The sequence below is a fragment of the Chiloscyllium plagiosum genome, unplaced genomic scaffold (genome assembly GCF_037043375.1).
Source record: "Chiloscyllium plagiosum isolate Xiang-an unplaced genomic scaffold, Cpla_swu_hap1 HiC_scaffold_49, whole genome shotgun sequence".
NCBI classification, from domain to species: domain Eukaryota; kingdom Metazoa; phylum Chordata; class Chondrichthyes; order Orectolobiformes; family Hemiscylliidae; genus Chiloscyllium; species Chiloscyllium plagiosum.
Genome location: NW_028270187.1, coordinates 23,753,149 through 23,775,890, shown reverse-complemented (window position 1 = coordinate 23,775,890; position 22,742 = coordinate 23,753,149). Strand labels below are relative to the sequence as shown.

Genomic DNA, 22,742 nt, shown 5'->3' with positions numbered 1-22,742 from the left:
CTTACTTAAGAATAAAATAGTTGACTATCTATTCTACCAGCTGATGTCCCAAAGTTCCGTGTTCCATGTGAATACAAGTTCTTTCAGGTGAAATTGGAGCTCCCAGCCTGAAGTCCCACTGCTTCTTGATGCGTGGTAATTGAAGCCGCTGTCGTTAAGGCGGGAGCTTTTAGCCTCGATATTTCACGCGCCTCTGTATCATCAGAGAATGGCATTACGCTCACCGATTGCATTTTCGCAGCCACATGCTCGCGCTGAACGCCATTACCATTTCCAATTAGTGTTGGGTGCACTGCAAATCAATTTCTCTGATTCCACGCCCTTGAACTGGGATTATATGGCATGCCATTTTATGATTACGTCAATAAGTGAGGAAATTGGTGAAGTAACCGATGTTAAAATACACTGTTATTGAGAAATACATTTCAGCGATACCCTGCAGTATCCCATGACCCTTTGAAGTTTTGTAGATATCTCGCAAACGTAACATCCTACAATCTCAGTGTTGCAATTTCTACAGTCTCTCCGGACATAGAAGCTATATATATGCAACCGAATCTGAGTTCCCACATCTCAGTCCCTGTTTGACAAGTATTCCTTTGTGCGTGTGTTTCTGTTCTTGGCATAACCTTTGCCCCGATCCTTATTGCTTTTTGCATCGTGCTTTTCCATGTGGCGCCAGGATAATGAAATGGTTCTTCCTTGGCATTGTAAACACAGCAAGTTCTGCTCGAATCACAGTGACAGCAATCGGCATTTTCCCGTTTTACTCCATGTAATATGTGCTTAGCAAACGCTGAGAAAATCAATCTTTGTTTTACATGAAAATACGTGGTGATAAGTGTCCTTCTTCAAACACCCGCTATCTCACATCTTTGCGTTTCACATATCATAACCACCCTTTATCGGAGAAACCTATCCCTCCCACAAGAACTAACTCGCCTAAACGTCCACCCTCCCATTTCACTGAGGTATTGCGCAATATAATACTCACATTTACACTGTTCATTCTGTACTACTGCGGTCACTGTTTTGGGTGAAAGTGTTCAAACCCATGGTCGGCATCTTCAAGCAATTCAATCCAATTAGATGCAGCTGTTCTGTAATTAATCCTCATGGAGCAGCTTTTACTGACACGGACGATAGATTACTGGAACATCGGGCTCAGGATAAGTGCACAGTGCAGGATTGAGCAAAAGATGTTTTATTGGAAACGACAAGTTTCTGTGGCTTTCTCCAGTTAATTATTTCATTTGTTCATTCGGTTCCCCCCTTTAAATATTGCGTGCAGTTCTGCAATTCACATTACAGGAGTCATGTGATCGCACTGGAAACCTTGCAGAAATTTACCAAGTTGAAAAGTTTAGATTATGAAGACAGATTGTTTTGACTGGGGTTGTTTTCTTAAGGCAGAGGAAACTGTGAGGATACATGTTTCATATGCACTAAGTAATGAGCACCATGGACAATGCAGACTAAAAGAAACGTTTCCTCTTGACCGATCAGCAGGGGCGTAGACTGAAGTTAAGAGGTGGAAAGGATTGAGGAGATATGCAGAAAAATCTCATCAGCAAGCGGATGGTTGAATCTGGATTCACTGTCTGAAGGGATGCGCAGAGGCGAACCCACATAACCTTCAGAAATACACGGATCTGAACTTGAGTTGTTAATGCATACAAGGCCAAGTGATGAAAATGAATAAAGATAGTCAAGCGATTGCATCTGACGAAAGCATGTACAACGACCTTGAGGCCTGTCATTCTACACATACGTGGTATTCGTATAGCTGTCCCTGGTGGGCTAGCAGGTCCATTTTTTTCGCTTTCTTCGCTGTCACCCGGCTTTGATTCTCAGTCCGGGAGTTGGGTTTGTTTTGATCATTTCGGCTTCAGAACAGTCAGTTTTAAGTGCAGTAAAGTCAGCGCTGCCCGCAAGCCAGGTTGGAATCGAAGCTCCACACAGTAGATCTGTAGTTAGGTATGTTATCCATTGTGCCACTGGCCCGTTGTATGTGCTACATTGTGCGGTAAATTAACTTGTATGTGAATTTGAAGCCTGCCAGTCTTGCTCTTGAACCAAGTCGAAACTTTAACTACAATCTCTGGACCGTAACCAAGCGCATTATCCATTGTGACACTGTGCTCGCGCGTGCTTGAGGTTGGCATTCTGCAGAGTTGTGATCTAAACACGGACATGACCAATCGTACTCATGTTCAAAGTTGAATAACCAGGAAAGATAACTACCGTTACTGCTTCACTCCAATGATCCACTCTTTGTGCAGCGGGAGGTTTTGTAACGAAAAGACATTCATCCTCATGAAACTTCCATTCACTTTGTGTCTACTCAGCCATTCAATGGGATCTCCGCTCATCTGATGAATTTCAAATTCACTGCTCTGATTTTGCTCCATCACTTTTGATCAACTAATGCCTAATCACAACATCGTATTCAAGCTAATTTTCGAAGTCTGAAAGTATTTTAACGGCCGGTGCGAGTTTACAAGAAATTCAATAAAATGAAATGAGCAAAAAAATTCCGTTTCTGCCCAGAGCAGAGTTAGCCATATGAGATAGCTCAGAGAGCGAAAACATTACCTCCATTTCTCTCAGTGCAGATGTCAATAGTATCTGCTCCAGATACAGTTGGAACTTCCAGCTTGATATCCCAGTGCTCCCTGCTTCGTGTCAATGGAAGCTGCTGCAGTTCAGGTTGGAGCTCCCAGCCTGATGCGACGTATACTACGTCAACAGAAACTGCTCCACGCAATGTTGGAACTCCCAGTCCCCGGCATTTCAATTCACTCTGTACTTTCGGTGAAATATTTCACACTCAATGATTTCATTTCTGAACTCATATCCGCTGCCTCATCCCCATCCGCATTTCCAGTTTGATCTTCGCTGCTGCACCACACAGTTTCTCGTATTCCAGGCCTGAAACCTGGCACTATATGATATTCCACAGCAATGGTCACTTCCTTGTATGACGAAATTGCTAAAGCAACCGATGGTAAACTACATTTCTTTTGCAGAAATACATTCCAGCAATTCCCTGCGCTATTCCCCGATGCTTTCATTTTCTGGAGGACTATATCAATCTTCGCCTTCAACAAACTAAGTGATGAAATATCCATCGGCTCTAGAGATACCGAAGTTAACCATTCAGCCAACCATGAGTTTGCATTTCTCAGTCACTGTTTGTCAAGTATTCCTACTGTTCACGTAGTCCTGTTCCTAACATATCCTCTGCCACTATCTTTACTGCTTTTTGCATCATGCTATTCCATGCGGTGCCGGTATCGTGCAGTGGTTAGCTCTTTGCGTTGTGGCAGCAGAAAGATAATCTCCAATTAAACTTCCAGTATTGTCAGTTGTTCCCGGTTTATGCAGAGTAAGACAAGCTTCACAAAAGCAGAAGCGAATCAATCTTTTTTGACATGAAAATATTCGTCGACGTGATGATTTTGCTCCTTCAAACCCTCGTCCTTTCACATCTCTGTTGTCTCTGTATCAGGATTTAAACGCACCAATTCTCGGAGATTTCTCCCCATCCCACGATCAGTAACCCTGTTTTGGGTTCCTTCTCCAATTTCCCTGAGGCATTTGGCTATCAAGCACTCGCATTGACATTGTTCAGTCTGTGCAGCTGCAGTCAATGTTGTTGGGCGAACGTGACCCAATCCCACAGTTAGGACCTTAAAACCAATTGATCCATTTACATACTGCTGTTGTGAGATCAGTGCTCATGTAGCAATTTTTACTGACATTTTCCGGAGATCACTGGAACATCAGGCTCAGGAAAATGACACAATGCATATTTAGCAAAGGGTGTTTTTTTTTGGAAACGATCAGTTTTTCTGTTCTACTTTCAATGGAGAAGAGGAGATTGTGAGGAAATATGATTGAAATGTGCTGAACAATGAGAGATAAAGGCATGTTCGGCTGAAAGAAATGTTTCCTCTCGGACAAACGCCAAGTGGAGTCGATAAATGGACGAGGCAGAACGTTTTCAGTAGATAAGCAGTAAAAACTTTATCCACCAGTGGTGATGGATAAATCTGCAACTCATTGTGATGAAATCAACACAACCTTCAGAGATATTCAATCTGTATTTGTGATGTTAAGGCATACAAGGCAAAGAGATGGAAAATGGAATGAGGATAGTGAAGCGGTTGTTTCTGCAGAGAACGCGTCCAACACATTTGAGGGCTGTCACACTACGTGCCTCTGACCGCTGTACTCGTCCCTGGTCATGTCGTGGTTCTGAATTGGCACTTTTACCACTTCAGCCCTGGTTTAATTCCCAGTAAGGGCTGTTTTGTTCAGCATCAACAGCGTGGGCATCTGTGATAGGATTCCTTTCAATTCTTCGAATCAATCAATGTCTCCACGAACATCAGAGTTAATATCCCAGCCTCTTAAAGAAGGAGAAGGTGCCTCGGCACTCCATGAACCAACATGAGACTGAGATATTTATTTTGTTTCCTTGCCATTACTATGAGCCGCAGCGATTGGGTCGATGGCTCTGTGAAATTGAAAAGTGCCGATTCGCAGTGTGTGGGACTATTTGGTCTTCTTCACTTGTGATGACGCTGCGACATTGACTGTGATCTTCTCCGGAATGTGTACTCAAAGAGATTCTCGTGTCTGCATATCAGGAGCTCAAGCTTCATCTCGGCTTCAGAACAATGAGGAAGATTAGGTTGTGAGTGTAATGAATACCTGTGTTAACCTCGAGCTAGAGCGGAGTGAAATCTACAATGTTCTGATCTTGAGTCAGGCACGTTAGACTTTGCGCCACTTGCCCCATATGTTCTTCACGCTTTCATGCTTCAGAGTTTTGATGTTAACAAGGACAGGAGAAATAGCAGTCATATTCAAAAATTTAACCAGGAAAGAAAATCACCACCACTGCTTCAGTCCAATCCTCCCCACTTTGTGTTTCAGCGCGATTCATAATGAAAACATATCTGTCATGATGAAGCTTCTATTCAGCCTCTTGTCTGTTCAGTCATTGAATGGGATCATCGTTGATCCTGTAAATTTCAACATTAGTTTCCAGCTTTTCCTCCATAAATCAAGATAAACTCGAGCATAATGTCAACATCAAATAGAGTCATAGAGTCAGAGAGATGCGCAGCATGGAAACAAACCCTTTGGTTCTACTCGTCCATGCTGACTAGACATCCAAACCTAATCAAGTCCCTTATGCCATCACCCCGTCCATATCCCTCCAAAACCTTTCTATTCGTATATCGATCCAAATGCCTCTTAAATGTTGCAATTGTACCACCCTCCACCACTTCCTCTGGCAGCACATTCCATACACTTATTACTCTGTGTGTGAAAACATTGCCCAGTGGGTCTCATGTATATCTTTCCCCTTTCACCGTAAAACTATGCCCTCTAATTTTGGACCCACAGACCCCAGGGAAAAGACTCTTTCTATTTACCATATCTTTGACGTTTATAATTTTGAAAACCTCTAACAAGTCATGCCTCAGCCTCCGACACGCCAAGGAAAACAGTCCCAGCCAATTAAGCCACTCCCTCTTTAGCAAATCCTCCAACATTGACAGAATCCTCATTTCTTTCTGAACCCTTTCAAATTTCATAACATCTTTCCGATACGAAGGAGACCAGATATGAACGCAATATTCCAACAGTGGCCTACCGAATGTCTTGTACAGCCGCAACATGACCTCCCAACTCATGTACTCAATACTCTGAACAATAAAGGAAAGCATACCAAACGCCTTCTTCACTATCCTATCTACCTGCGACTCCACTTTCAAGTTAAATTTCAAACTTCAGGACGCTATGAACCTGCACTCCAAGGTCTGTATGTTCAGCAACACTCCCTCAGACATTGCCATTAAGTGTTGAAGTCCTGTTATGATTTGCTTTCCCAAAATGCAGCACCTCGCATTTATCTGAATTAAACTCCATCTGCTATTTCTCAGCTGATTGGCCGAATTGGTCAAGATCCTGTTCTGTGGTAACTCTCTTCGCTGTCCACCACAACTCCAGTTAAATGACAAAAAGTAGAGGACCCAGCACGGATCCTTGTAGCACTCCACTGGTCACGGGACTCCAGTCTGAAAAACAACCCTCCAGCACCACCCTCTGTCCTCTCCCTTTAATGTAGTTATATACCGTTAATTTTTGGAAGTTTAGTTCGCTTTAATGACTTGTATGGGTTTTCAGGAAATATAATATCATGGCACGAGCTGAAAATCACTTCTGCAATTTAACCAAATACGCAGTCAGTCTTATGATAAAAGGCAGAAAAAGAAAATATTACCTGCGTTTCTTTCTGCACAGATTCTCCTCCACGAGCTGAATCTTTGCCACATTTTTCCTTCTTTTTGCGAGATTTCCCTGGGACAGATATTCACTCAATCTACAAACATGGGTCCTGCTAAATACTAATTTAATTCAGATTAAAATAACTGAGTATCCTTTCTCCAACTTTACGTCTCATCGGTCCGTGCTCCTTATCAATACAATCTGCACCAGGTGAGGTTGGAACTTCCAGCCTGCTGCCACAATGCCCCCTGTTTTATGCCAACAGAAGCCGCTCCATATAAGTTTGAGGTCCCAATCTGATATCACAATGCTCCTTGCACCATGTCAAGAGAAGGTACTACAGGTGAGGTTGGAGTCCAGCCCCGGCGTTTCATGCACCTTTATACCGTCACAGCGGGCTCATCCTCATGCCAATTTCCAGTTTGATCTTCACTGCTGCGCCACTCAGTCTCTCTTAGTTTAGCCCTGGGAACACGAGATTATATGATATTCCGCAACACTGGTTACTTATGCGGAATATCACACTTCTCCATTTCATAAATCAGAATTCAAACCCACGCACTTTCAGAGATTTCTCTCCCTTGCATGGTCACTAACCCTCCTTTACATCGCTCCTGCCATTTCACTGAGGCATTCCATAATCTAACTTGCACATCGGCACCATTCTGTCTGTGTTGCTGCTGTCAGTCTTGATGGGTAAACGTGTCCCATCCCATGATTGGGAACAGGAAACCATTCGATCCATTTCAATCCCGGTGGTTGTGAAATCAATCATCATGTCGGAGCCTTTACTGGCATGGACCAGAGATTACCTGTTAACAATTCGTCTTGATTTCCTGCCGCTAAGCCAGTATGGCACCTTACTTGCTACGTTTCCATTAATGCCACAGACGTTTATCTTTTAACCTGTTTGCCATGGTGAAATGAACACACACCTTGTCAACCATACTACTCTAATACTTGTGGTATGTGGCTTTCAGTCTGACGTCAAGCTGACTGATTTGTGATCTCGACCACCAAGATGCTCTCCCGACGCCATTCCTCCTATTGTGCCTCTCTTGTTTGTCTTGCCATGACTGATCAAAACAGTGCTCTTGAAATCACTTCAAAAATCATTTCGCATGACAATGACACACTACATTGGAGTTGTGAAAATCCACTGTTATTTCTACCCTTTTATTTGATCATTATTGAGAGATTAACTGCCATTAGCTCCACTATACCACTAAGTTTTTCTGGTCTCTGTGGCACTCTTCCACCAGTGTCACTGCATTTTTTGTTCCTTCGCTGAATTTTTACAGTCGCGTTTGATGTTCATTTAAAACATCATTTCTCAGAACTGCCATTTTCCAATCGAGCAAAATCGCCAGCCTTTTCATTTAAAGTCCCCTCTAATGATATCAAAGGGGGAAAAAATGAGAGTTTCAGCAGCAGATGAACTGAGATTCGGCCGAGTTATCAATTGTCAGCGTGTGGGGCACATGTGATCGTGATGATGATAAGACCCAACAGCGCAACCCAGCAGCTTTCATGCAAACATTCGTTTGGTGTTAGCTGCACACATTGCCAGAGTCATTTCCCTTCATTTCGCAATCGGTCTTTTTGTTTTTGGCTTTTCTTTTCCTCCTGTAGTTCTCCCTTGATGGCAGTAACTCTGTCTGACGTTCAAAATGCCTACCTTTCTTATACCCCCAAATCGGATTATCTCATTTGTTCGATGTTGGCAGAATAATAAATTCAATATCGATTGGCTTTTAATTTACAGAGACATAAATGAATCTCGTTGGTTAATTTTGAATTGTCGTCAAAACAGCAACCAACTCAGGTACCTATTTCACAGCCAAATGTTGTATATTTTCAATTTTCCAATAAACTCTGACACTGCTCTCGTAAGGTCTCAGTGCAGAACAACATTCTACCTCTCTTAAAGGTACAGCACACATTTTCAACTTCATAACAATTTGGAATTGCACATCAGGTTGTCACTGGCCCACCGCACACAAAACCAGAAATACAGACCTTAAACAAAGGACAGTTATAAGTGGATAAAGGAGCAGTAAAATGTGCCATGTCACAGTCAAAGTGAAACAGGGGATAGAGAAAGATACTGTACTTGCCAGCACACAGAAAATAGTCAAGTATTTTGCAAGAATCTACATCATAGTCATGAGAATGAATTGATCTGATTTTTTTTAATAACATGGTGATGAGGTAGAACTCCATATTACCGCCAAGAGCAGTAGCCTGTAGTGTTTAGTGCAATGCAACACTGCTTCAGACTCTCTCATTCAGTGTAAACTCCATACTTGGCAGTGGGGGAGTAAAGAGCGTTCGAATACAGAGAGCAGAAGTAGAGGAGTGGGCTGTTGGGCTGGAAGCAGTGGTGGATTAATGGGGTGTAAGACCATGGATGGATTTGAAAACAAATCTGAGAATTATAAAATCCGTGGAGAGTCATCGTGGGAACCAATGCAGATCTGAAAATGTGTTGCTGGAAAAGCGCAGTAGGTCAGGCAGCATCCAGGGAACAGGAGAATCGATGTTTCGGGCATAAGCCCTTCTTCAGGAAGCCCTTCTTCGGGCTTATGCCCGAAACGTCGATTATCCTGTTCCCTGGATGCTGCCTGACCCGCTGCGCTTTTCCAGCAACACATTTTCAGCTCTGATCTCCAGCATCTGCAGTCCTCAATTTCTCCAACCCATGCAGATGAGTGAGTTTTATTTAGTCTGAACAGAAGGGAAGTCAAGGAGGAAATGACAAGTAGTGAGCTTAACATCTTTCACATGAAAGCTTCTCAATTTTTTTTAATGAAGTTGTTGAGCAAGGCACTTGGAGAAAGAAAATCAAGGGTATGATGAAAATTCAAGATACTTTGCGAAAAGGTAGTCAGATTTAACCAGATTATTGATATTCTTTGTGGAGCTATCGTGTGTTATGGATAAACTGCCATTTACTGACTCATTCTTGAGGCTGTCAAACTTCACTTGAAGGCTCCCACCATTCTCCTTACAATGTACATTCCGATCCAGTTGGTGTCATCAACAAGTTTGGAAAAATTACAAGAAGTCCAAATCATGTATAATGGTTGGGAACAATTTGGTTCAAGCATTGAATCATAGAATCTCTGCAATGCAATGAGGCCCTACTCTCTCCCTGTAATGCTGCATTTCGCATGCCCAATCCACCAAGCCTGGACATTCTTCGATATAATGGGCAAATCACTTCAACCGTGAATATTTGTACTGTGTGCAGAAATAGCAGCATCTGCAGGAATCCCATGCAGACATTATGAATGTGCACAATTCATGTTGACAATCGCGTGACGATGGAATTGAACCCCGGTCTCGAGCATTGTGAGGCAGCAGTTCTGTCACTGATCCTAGTGGTACTTCACCCGTAACAGAACACCAACGTGAGTAAAAAGTGCGCTTATTCCTACTCTATGCTTTCCAGCTGGTAAACAATCCTTAATGAATGCTGGCACGTTTTCTCCAACCCCATTGTGTTTTGTGATGTTGTGTGGGACCGGATAAAAAGCTTCCTGAACAAGCAAAACAGTGGGGTTCCAACGTGAATTCCACTCCACAGGAGACTTTGCAGAGATCACATAACTTGAAAGATGACTCCCAGCGCATCCACATTCTCTCATTGTCTTCCTCTTTCTTCAACATTTTGGGATGAAGCCTGTCTGGTCTAATTGACTCAAACTTTAGTCCAGTTAACTTTTGAAGTACGACCTCTTTCCTGTTCTTATTTTTTGTCCCTTGTTTCGTATTTTTGGGACATTTAATCTCCCGATGAAGGGCTTCTGATTGAATGTTGACTGATGGCCTGTATTTTTCCAGTACCACATTCTTCGACACTGATTGCAAGCATTTGCGATCCTCACTTTCTCCTTTTCCACAATCTTGACATTTGCATAGTATCTCACTGTGCTGATTCGCTTTGCGTCTTGCCAGGCCAGATGATCAGCTGAAGCCTCGCCCACACACACGTGCTCTGTTTCTCCTGACTTTGAACGAAGTTTGTACCTTTCCTGTTCAGAACACCATACTATTCAGGTTAGGATAAATGATGTGACTCCGTCAGACTCTGTTGTAATCTTTGATCCAAATTTGCTGGGTGCAAATCAATCCTTCTAATACCCTGTAAAATTGATTGGAAGAATATAATTGAGAGAGAACCAATTCAAACATGCTCGGTCAAGTGTCTAAACAACTCTTTATGTGGCTCAGTGTCAAGTGTTGCCTTTTCACATTCCTGTGAATCATTTTGGGCATTTTGACAGATGGAAGACGGGGTAGAATTACAATCTGATGGTTTTGATTTGGATATCCATTGCAATTCCTTCATCATTTCCAGGTGTTTAACCTATAACTCCTCACCTGCCAGTAATCTGGGACTACGTGCATTACGTGGACTGCAGCAGTTCAAGAAGATAATCCATCGACTTCTACATAGGCAATTGGAGATTGACAATATCAGCCAGTCTAGCTCATGAAAGGGCTGGAGAGTGGGGTGAACTAATCTGCTCAGGGAACCAGCATGTGCACGATGCGCCAAATTATCTTGTGTTACAATCATTCGGTAATTGCGACTAAAATTAAAGAAAAAAAGACTCACACAGGCTGCCATGGATCTGTTTCTGCATCCATCACTCAGTAAGAAAGCAACTAATCGTTGGAGCATCTGTACTTTTAGACTCAGTGCTGTGAGAAACACCTGCAAGGAAATAATAGCAAAATACTGCAGCAGCTGAAATATTTTTTTTAATAAAACAGGCTATGCTGAAAACCTTAGCTGGTCTGGTTTGTGCAGGGAAAGAAGGTAGATGAATGTTTTAGCGTGCGCAGACAGACATCAGGAAATAAAAATGAAGCAGATTTTCCTCATCCTTATGATCTGAGAAGCAGAAGGAAAATGGAGTAGATTTGTGACAGTCACAGGCTCTGGGGATGGTTATTGGTGGAAAACTCATAAAGACACAGTCGACAATAGTTATGGTAAAATAACAAAAAGAGGTATCTAAAATTCATCACTGTCAATCCAGGTAAGAAGTTCAGAAGACACAAATATACATTGGTTTGGGTTTGGTGTGTGTAAATACTCTCCTCTGAACTCACTGTAAATGCAGTTTCGTAAACCCTTCTCTACCAGTCCAGGAGAGAAATTCACAATCATTGTGTCCTGGTCATAGTCTTGTTCCATGTACTGTGCTGTACTGTAGAAGTTGGCGGACGTTATCTCAAGTCCAAATGGCACTCCGTCAGCGCCTAGTAACACCGGATCCATTGCTCACGCCACCTGACCATGTTTCAGAGAGGATAAAGCAAACATGACTGACAAGAGAAGCCAGGGAGAGCACAGAAACAAAAGAAAAACACCATCTGGTGGAGATTAGTGAAACCTAGAGCATTTGGAAGGGTTCAATAACGAGCAGAGAACAACCGAAATGGCAAGATGAGTTATTAAGATTTAGTACGTAAGTGAGTGAACTTGAAATATAAAGAATGGTGCAAGTGTTTGTTCACATATTTAAAAGGTTACAGAGAGAATAGTAAGGTAAAACAATGACTGCAGATATTGGAAACCAGATTGTTGAGTAGAGTGGTGCTAGAAAAGCACTGAAGTTCAGGCTGCATCCGAGTAGCAGGAAATTCCGACTTTTCGGGCAAAAGCCCTTCATCAGGAGTACAGGCAGAGAGCCTGACGGGTGGAGAATTAAATGTGAGGAGGGCGGGGATGGGGAGAAAGTAGAATAGAGTACAATAGGTGATTGTGGGTGAGGATGAAGGTGACAGGTCAGTGAGGAGAGTGGGAGAAGATAGCTTCAGGGCAGAGGAAATGACCTGGGAGTTGCAGTGGAAGAGGACTCCCTGAGATTCTTGTAGAGAGAGGAGGAAAATTTCTTCAAGGCAGGCATCCTTGCAAGAGTATTCGCAGTAGGGTTAAAGTCAACTTGGTATAAACAATTACTGCAGATGCTGGAAACAAGATTCTGAAGTAGAGTGGTGCTGGAAAAGCACAGCAGTTCAGGCATCTTCCGAGGAGCAGGAAAATCCGGCGTTTCGGGCAAAAGCCCTTCATCAGCAATACAGGCAGAGCGCCTGAAGGGTGGAGAGACAACAGAGAGAAGAGTGCAAATTGGTGCACTGGAGAAGACGTAATGGGGAACACGTACTTTGCATCAGTTTTCACAATGAAAGACAACAACAAAATATGTGAATTAATAGACACGTAGGGAAGAAGTGAATGAAATGCCAACAATAACCAGAAGATGCCGGGGAAGCTGCAAGGTCTGAAGGGATTAAGTCACTGAGACCAGATGGACTGCATTCCTGATTTCTGAAGGAGATTGCTGAGGAGATTGTGGACGCATTGGTCGTAATCAGTCAGGAGTCGTCGGCGTCAGGGTGGGTCCCAGATGACGGGAAATTTTTAAATGCAACACCCCTGCTGAAAGAAAGGGGAGAGGCAGACACAGACTACTGACAGTGTTGCACAGTACTTGGAAATGGATGGTAAAATACAGCAAAGTCTGCATGTCTTCATCAAGTGGACGTCATGTCTGACAGCTATGCTAGATCTTTTTGAGGAAGTACCAAGTAAGTTAGGCAAAGCAGAGCCAGTGGACGTGATCTAATTCAATACTCATAAGTCCTGTGATAAGGTGCCATACAGCAGACTGGTAAATAAGGTAAAAGCATGCTGTTAGTGACAAGGAGGGGATTTGCTGACTGGCTGAGTGAGAACAGAGGGGTCTTTTACAGGATGGCAGCTACTGATTTTTTAAGACTTGCACAACCATCGGTGTTGAGAGCATGACTATTCAAGTTACACGTTAAATATCTGGACAAAGGAACAGAGTGCATTTTCGCGACAGTTGCACTTGACACAAACGTAGTTTGAGAGACAGGTCGTGTCAAGAAAGCTGGGAAACTTCATAAGATGCTAGGCAGGCGCAGAGAGTGGGCAAATAAGTGGCAAATGCAATACAAAAATGGATGTGTCAGGTTATGCAGTATGAGAGCAAGAAGGCAGGCTTCGACTAATTTCTGTTCACGGAAAGCCTTTAGAAATCAGAAGGACAAAGTGACTTGGGAGCCCTAGATCAGGCAGGTTCAGTTGGAATTCAGGAAGGAAAATTCAATTTTATAATTTATATCAAGGGGCCTCAAATACAAGAGCAGAAATGTCCAGTTGAGCATTTATATAGCCGTGGTCAGACTGCATTTGGAATATTGCAGGAAGTTAGGTCCGATATCTAAGGGTATTTCAGAGTCATACAGCAGTTTAGCAGACCATTCACTTCATATATACCATGCAGAACTCATTGCCAAATTAAAATAGACCCGCCTGCCTGCCGTTGTCCCAAAATCTTCCAATACATTCCTAATCAGTTACTTATCCAAATGACTGTTAAATACACTGCAGTACACCAGAACTGCAAAAAGAAGAAGAGAACACTTATACAAGGTATTCGCCAAAAACAGATACCCGCGCAACTTCATCAACAGATGCCTAAGAGAAAGACCACGGAAAGAGGACATACCACAACCAAAAGGACTAGCCACACTACCATACATCAGGAGCATCTCAGAACTGACAGCCAGACTACTGCAACCCCTAGGACTCATAACGGCACACAAACCAACAGCCACGCTCAGACAACAACTCACCAGAACGAAGGACCCGATACCCAACATGAGCAAAACTAATGTAGTGTACAAAATACCATGCAAGGACTTTACTGAACACTATATAGGACAAACAGGAAGACAGCTAACAATCCGCATACATGAACATCAACTAGCCACGAAATGACACGACCAGCTATCCTTAGTAGCCACACATGCAGACAACAAGCAACATGAATTCGACTGGGACAGCACTACTACCATAGGGCAAGCCAGACAGAGAACAGCCAGGGAATTCCTAGAGGCATGGCATTCATCCACAAACTCCATCAACAAACACATCGACCTGGACCCAATTTACCAACCACTACAGCGGACAGCTGAAACTGACAACCAGAAGCGGCAGGGACAGACCACTATAAACACCGGAGGAAACATCAAAGAAGCGCTTCGCAGAAGGCTCCCAAGCACTGATGATGTCGCCTAGCCAGGGGACGAAACGTTTGCAACAAAAACTTCCAGTTCGGCGAACAGAACCACAACAACGAGCACCCGAGCTACAAATCTTCGCACAAGCTTTGACTGTTAAATAATTTAACTGTAGTTGCATCCATCACTTCCTCCAGCGGTTTATTGCACACATTGACCAACGGGTGTAAAACAAAAGCTGCCACTCATGTCCTTTATAAATCTTCCTTCTCGCACTTTAAACATATGCCCCTGGATGCGATCTCCCTCACCTTTGATAGTAATCTGATTTATGCTCCTCGTGATTTCACAAATCTCTATAAGGCCAAACGTCGAAGTGCTCTGCTACAGTGAAAAAGAAACCGCAGCCTATTTTTATAACAGAAGACTTCAATTCATGATATCATTCTGGTAAATACTTTCTGAACCCTCTCCAATATACTAAAATCCTTCTCATAACGAGGAAACAAGAACTGTACACAACACTCCAGAAGATATGATGACATTGGATAGGGTCAGAAGAAGGTTTAAAAGAATGATCCTGGGGGGAAGAAATGCTTGTCATAAAATGTTGAAAACTCGGGGGCTGTACTTGATGCAGTTTAGAAGTTTGAGGAGAATCTGATTGACACTTAAACTATGCAGAGAGGGGCTATTAAAGTGGCTGTGGAGAAGTTTTTTAACTAGCACGAGAGACCAGGAGCCGACTGCGCAGTATAGAGAGAAAGGATGACCATTTTGAAGTGAAATGCGGAGGAATTTCTTCAGCAAGAGGCTAGTCATCCTTTGGAACTCTGCCGTAGAGGGCTTAGTGGTCAAGACATTGCAATTTTTCAAGACAGACATAGATAGGTCCCTGATTGATAAGAGGATCAACAGTTACAGGAGATGGCAGAAAGCCGAAGAATGAGGTTGAGAAACATATCAACCATGACCAAATATTGGAGAGGTCTCGATGGGTTGAATGGCCAAATACTGCTCCTTTATCTTGTGGCCTTCTCGCTATTGCGTGTGACTTCAACCTGCCCATAGACTGAGCAAGTCAGATCAGTGGAGGAGACTTACGTGGTATATGTTTGAGATGGTTTTCTGAGTCGCTACATTAAGGACACAAATGGAGGGCAGAGCATCCTTGATTACGTACTGTTTAATGGCTATTGGTGAGCTAGCTTAGTTGGCTGGTCGACGAGATTTCGATGAAGAATGACAGCAGCAGCATGTGCACAGTTCTCATACTGGTCTCATGAAGTCCCCACATTTTCACCTTGTGCCTGAGGCACAACGACTCTCAGGTTCAAGCACCAACAGTCAAATCGCGCGATATCTCTCTCTCTCTCTCTCTCCCTCTCTCTCTCTGTCTCTAATGAGTCAGCAGGCCTGGGAATATGTCAACTTTGATTTCAAAGCTTTATTTGTATATATGTCAAGGAATAATTGACAATCTATCTCTATGCTGTCCCTCCGGAAGAGTGAAGAAGTCAGTGAGAGAACTCTTCATTAAGGTGGAGAGTGATTGAGCTGACTGAGATTATGAGCCGAAATCTAAATAGAAGAAATGACACTGATATGAAGCGTGAGCAGGGTACAACGAATTGGGGAACAGAACTGAAAGGGATGACAAGCACTTCAAAAACATTTGCAGGAACTGCAACTGCTTCTCACTCCTGTCTGACACAAAGAAACCGGGAAACGTGGCCATGTCATGGCTAACAAGCGATATTAGGCATAGTATTGCACTCAAGGAGCCTTACAAATTGGCTGAAAACAGCAGCAAACATCAGACATCAGCAGACGATGAAGAAAGAATTAATACAGAACGAAAATGTCGTTTAACAGTAAGCATATAAAGAATTGTTAAAGCTCCTGAAGGTATATGAATTGAAAAAAAATCGATTATTGAAAACAAATCCCTTACAATGAGAAACAGAGGATGTTATCATGCGGGATAAATATATAAGCACACCAAATAGATATGTATATTGGTTCTGTTATCACAGATGATAAAAGTAATATTCCTAAAGTGCTGGGAAGAAAAAGAGAGGGAGGAACTGAAAGAAATCAGTATTATCAGGGAGATAGTGTTGTGGAAATTGATGAGATTAAAGACAGTAAATTCCACCAACTGCGAATCAAACATCGGTGTACTATAAATGCAGTGAATGCGTTCTGTAAATAGAGTGTGGAGTCTAAATAGAGTAAATTAATTGTCATATTTCAATATTCTATCGACTCTGAAACAATATCTAGGGCTTGGAGGTCAGTTAATATGACGCCACGATTTATAAAAGGAAGTAGCAAGAAAACATGGAATGACAGAAAAGTTAGCCTAACACTGGAAAACACTAATTGGATTGGACAGAGCCAGCATGAATTTACGAAACTAAAATAGGAAAGGCGATCTCGTCTTCTTGTACACAAATCGCTGAACGTAAGCATGCAGGAGCAGCAGCAGGTGAGGAAGGCAAACGGTGTGTTAGCCTTTGTACTGAGAGGATTTGAACACATGAGCAGGGAAGACTTCCTGAAATTGTGCAGACTCTTGTTGACAGCACAACCGAGAGTGCAGTTTAGTGATCCCTATCTGATAAAGGATGTTCTCCATTCGGAGATGGCACAATAAAAGTTTACCAGACTAATTCATGGGATGACAGGACTGACGTATGAGGATTCGTTTGGATGAAAATCACTCAAGTTTAAAATGATGAAGTCGGATGTCACCGAAACGAGAAAAATTCTAAAAGGTACGAACAAGGTAAATGCAGGAGGATGCTTTCAATGACCAGGGCGTCCAAACCATAGAGGGTTGGGAGGTGGCGTCATTTCTAAGAATATGGGTAGTCCATTTAAGACTGAGATGACGATTTTATTTATTAATCAAAGACTGGTTACTAAGTGAAATTTGATGCCACAGAACGTAATTGAAGCCAGAATGTGGAATATTGACAGATGAAGATATCTAAAGTTTTGAGGCAAGACGGATCATAAGGTGTAGGCCTAAAGAAGTACCAAGTTACTGTGCGGAATGATCATATAAGATCATACTAAATTATAGAGAAGGATCAAACATCACAACAAGCCAGGCCAGTTCTAATATTTCATATTTCCATTCTGTTAAAGGTGGGATATGAAAACCAATTGTTTTTAACTGACGCAGATATCAGTAACATATTGTCTAGATTTAAAAAATAATTCTGTAAGTACTTACCAAACACTAATCGGGGAGCAATTTTAGCATACGAACTTTGGCAATTCGAGGAGGTGCAAAGTAACTTTTGAGACTCGTACACTGGCTGTTCTGTATCTCAATTTCAATTCAGTTCTCGAATTGCTGAATGTTCTGAAAAAACGAGATAGTATGTATGAAATAAGTAAACGTCTTTAAAATGTTGCTGATACTGGGTGGAGGGAATGGTAGGAAAGTGTGGGGAAGGGGAGCAGTGAGAAAAACAATGGGTCGGGTTTTTGTTGAGGGATTGGCCACGAATGACCCCAAATTCCAAAACTCCCGCGACCCGCTATCCTGCTCAGGAGTCCTGTCCCTCCACTTCCTGCTCCATTCTTTCCGTCTCTGACAAATTTACAGCAAGGTCAGTGATAGAGGTGTTCATGGGGTACACTTTCCCACCAATTCCAGTCACTAATACACTCCCAAGCGTCTCCCAACAACATTACATCCTCATGGACCACCGCAATCAGTTCAAACAATATCACTTATTTTCAGCTCTATTCACACTAAAGATAGATCAACCAACCGTAACGTGATAAATTTAAAACAAAACTGAAACAGGAATAGCGGTCGCTGACGGGGGCCTGTTTCTGAGAAGAAGACTCATGCTCTCTGTGGCTTAATTTGCGATCCCAGATAAACTATGTTTGGTTCCAGAATCATTTCATGACCAAACCTATAACCTCTAACTGGGCTATAGCATCTGGCGCTTCCCTCCCCTTTAGCCCTCAGTCAACGATTGTCGATTGGAGACAACAACATTTCGTTCCATTGAGCACTCGCCGCGAGCATGCTCACAGTTCATGTTAACCCTCTGCATACTGCAGGACCCATCCCAAGTGATGACGTATAATGTTCAACAGCGAAGAAGAGGCGGTCCTACAGGACCAAGCTGGAGGCACTGGTCCTCCAACCAATCAGAGAATCTCATGGGCTCTCTGGGCGGTCTGATAAATCAGAGAATACTGCTTGTCTAAAATAATCTAATCAGAACTTCCACACACCAATGCTCAATCAAAGTTCGCTTGAAAAATTCTTCCAGTTCAAAACACAATTGTTAATGATGACTCTGTTCCCTTTCCCGCAGACGAAAGTGAAGACTGCAAATGTTAGAGATCAGAGTCAGCATGAGAGTCGAGCTCAAAAAGCAAAGCAGGTCACGCAGCATCCGAGGATCATGAAAATCGAAGTTTCAGGCAGGCAACCTTCATCAGTAACCTTTCACGCAGCCAATTTATGATCAATATTGCTACTATCCCTTCTATTCCTTCATCTCCAGGTTTCATGCACAGCGGTCTCACAGAACTTTTGTCTTTTGTTTTGCCAAGCTACATTTATCTGATCGCTTTGGATTAGCATCATCAAGATTTCTTCTTACCTCATCAAAAAAATCGGCAGAAAGTTCACCACAATTTTCTGTGAACAATTCTATTTTAACTTTCCTGAATGAAACACATATTTCTTCACGTGGCACCTCATTTTGTATGGTATGACCGTTTGCAACATGTTTCATACAGCTTTAAACGGTTATCCTGTCAGTACTAAATTAATTGACAAAACGTTTCTCATGGCAAACTGAAAGCGTGCATACATTTTAAAGATGAGGAAATGTGTCTGAATGAGTTGTGACTTGGACATTAGTTATCGTGAATACAAAGTAAAGATAATCAGGTTGTGATGGTGTTGACCTCTACCACACTTTCAGAAGCTTCCAGACAAGCTGAATACTTCCAGCATTTTCTGTGTTTTTTTAAATATATATATCAGATTGCCAGTATTTGGCTTCTGCACTTGAACTTGGGACAAAAGGGATGAAAAGTGGGTCGGAAGCAGGAGCGGTCACCTCCTTCAGTCATGCAAAACCCAGCTTTTCCTCTGGTTTTTGCAGTTTTGTGACAACACTAACTGGCTTAAATATTGGATTTTAATGATCATCTAAGTATTTATATGTTACGCTTTCAGCCCAAATATGGAAGAAATAAAACATCAATTTATATCAATTTCACAATTTATGTGTGCATGTCCAGGTCATAATTCTACTTTTAAGGGGAAGGCAGCATTTCATATTGGTAACAGTAAATGCTAACGATTCGCAGGCCATGGCTGTGAGAGCACGGAATCCAAATGACTGGACTTCCAGGGACAGTCGCTGTTTCTATCAACATGGACACTGTCTGATTCGGCATTACGGTCTCCCATCCTTCTGCTCATGATGCCTTCAGTTCTGTCTTGGTTTTGTTCCGACTGGTTTCTAATGCACGGGCTATACAATCATCTATTATGATGCTTTTTCTAAAGAGTGAGGATCCTTATCTCAGAGCACACTGCCTCCGTAGTTCAATGCTTAGATAGGGGAGGAACACAGACAGGGGAATGGCTGAAAGCTTCCTCTCTTTGCTGCAACCAAACTCTGGTGTTGAAATTTGAAATGGGACAAAATAAGCCAATTGAGTGCAATCCTATTTTCTGGCTGATCTCTCCAAAGGCCACAGTCACTTCGCCAGAACGTGTCTGTGTGTTTGCCTCTGTAAGTGAAATGGGGTTTAGACCACCGAGGGGGTGTGAACACAGGTTATCCATCTTAAACTTCAGTCGGATACATTGCAAAACGTGCCTGGATGACAGCATTACGATGAGTGCTTGAAACATTTGAGAACACAACGGGAGAGGCCAAGAGCTGAAAACTTGGATGATGGGCCTCTTTCCATTCTGTAACCAGTCGATGACTTGCTCAAACTTATGTACTGATAAATTAAACGCCATATGCTTTGGCATTAAAAAGCAGTTCAACACCTTGCGAGGCAACACTGGTGGTGTATTGGTTAAGAGTCGGTGTTTTCTTCACTGCGGCCAGGGTTGGGTGCCTGGTCAGGGAATCAGGTTATATTGTTGCTGAGAGTGACAACAACGACAGTGGAGCAGCTCTGATGGGAATGCTTCAATAACTCAGATCAGTTCATGCCTCGAGAACATCAGAGTTCATGTCCCTGCTCCTTCAAGAAGGGGAAGGTACCATGACAGTCTCTGCTCATTCAGTCAGTTCATCCTTCATTCCCCTAAAGATTCACAGATTTGAAACGGGGCTCTTTTTAATTGTTTCCTTAAAACTCCCACGGGTTGCAGGTATTGGATTGGTTTGAAATTGATAATGTGCACAAGCGTGCGAGATGCTCCTTCCTTCCCCTCCTCTCTTCCCCTCCTCTGACAGCGGTCTGAGGTTGACTCTGATATTCTCGGTTGCATTCATCGATTGGAGACATTAATCGGTATATTACAAAGTGCCACAAATAATTCAAACAGAATTAATTTCTTTCAAATGCTCTGGCTACAAAGTACTCAGAAACAGCTCATTTTTGAGAGATATTTAGGAAAACCGAGTTTAAGAAGATAAACAACTTGCTTTGCAAGATGATTCCAATGAAGACGTCAATTCTTTTGAACGATTCGGTGGAATTTTAGTTCTTTCTATTACCACAGACACATCTTGCGAGAGTGATAAATGCCTCAGTAGGGACCGACTTTCAGAAAATTAGGAATTTAACCATTTGGCTACTTCTTCCTTCACTTTAGACTTGAAAACCAGAGCCTGTTTACGTAAGCAAAGATGTAATCAGGCAGCAGGCTGCCATTCGAGGACAGGCCAAGCCGTTTAGAATTGATACACGCTGAAGGCATACCTCCTGAGGCAGCCTGGCTTCCTGTAATCTCCCATCATCCTGCCTGTTTACTTTGGATTCCTCTAGTTGTGTTGTCGTTACATAGGAAGAGAAGCATTAAGCCGCTTCCCGTACGTCTCCTCCCCAACTGTTTCCCCGTTACTCTACGGCTTCTATTCTCTCATGTTGCTCTTCCTGCCAAACTGGAGCATTCTTCGCGTCAGCTGCTTGTTATCCACATGTTCCTCGAAGGAGAAACACAGAAGTGGAATTTCAAACTCAAACAGATTAGCCCTGGAGAAAACTAATTCACGCTTTTTCATCAGAAATATTTACCACCCTATCTAACCCTATGATTATCTTATATGTCTCTATTAAGTCACCTCTCAACCTTCTTCTCGCCCACGTAAACAGTGTCAAGTCCCTCAGCCTTTCGTCGTAAGACCTTCCCTTCATAGCAGGCAACATCCGAGGAAATCGGCATGCTTTCCAAAGTTTCCACATCCTTCTGATAATGTGGTGAACAGAACTGTACACGATACTCCAAGTGCGGCTGCACCAGAGTTTTGTACAGCTGTCGCATAACCTCATGATTCCGAAACTCGATCCCTCTATCAATGAAAGCTAAAACACTGTATGCCTTTTTAACAACCCTGTCAAACTGGGTAGCAAATTTCAAGGATCTCTGTTCCTGAACATCTCCACTTCCAAGATACTTACCATTAGCACAATACTTTGCACTCCGGTTACTCCGACCAACAAGAATCACCTCACAATTGTCCGCATCAAACTCTATTTGCCACCTCTCAGCCCAGCTCTGTAGCTTATCTATGTCTCTCTGTAAACTACAACATCCGTCGTCACTATCCACAACTCCAGCGACCTTAGTGTCGTCTACAAATTTACTAACCCACCCTTCTACGCCCTCATACAGGTCGTTTATTAAAATGAAGAGCAGCAGTGGATCCAACACCGACCCTTGCGGTACACCACTGGGAACTGGTGTCCAGGATGAACATTTCCCATCAACCACCGCCTTCTGTCTTCTTTCGGTAAGCCAATTACTGATCCAAACTGCTATATCTCCCATAATCCCATTCCTCCATTTTGTGAAACAGCCTACTCTGGGGAATCTTATCGAACGCCTTGCTGAAATCCAGATACACTAAATGAACCGGTTTACTCTCATCTACCTGTTTGGTCACCTTCTCAAAGAACTCAATAAAAGTTGTGAGGCACGACCTACCCTTCACAAAACTGTGCTGACTATCTCTAATCAAGTTATTCTTTTCCAGATGATTATAACTCCTGTCTCTTATAACCTTTTCCAACATTTTACGAACAACTGAAGTAAGGCTCACTGGTCTGTAATTACCAGGATTGTCTCTACTCCCCTTCTTGAACAGGTGAACCACATTTGCTATCCTCCAGTTTCTGGCACTCTTCCT

At 42.7% G+C, this 22,742-nt stretch overlaps 1 long non-coding RNA gene across 2 annotated transcripts in view; it reads right to left on the bottom strand.

Annotated features, from left to right (window-relative positions):
- The window catches only part of LOC148135658 (uncharacterized), an 830,866-nt gene that overhangs the window by 341,795 nt on the left and 466,329 nt on the right, over window positions 1-22,742 (bottom strand). The window lies entirely within an intron of this gene.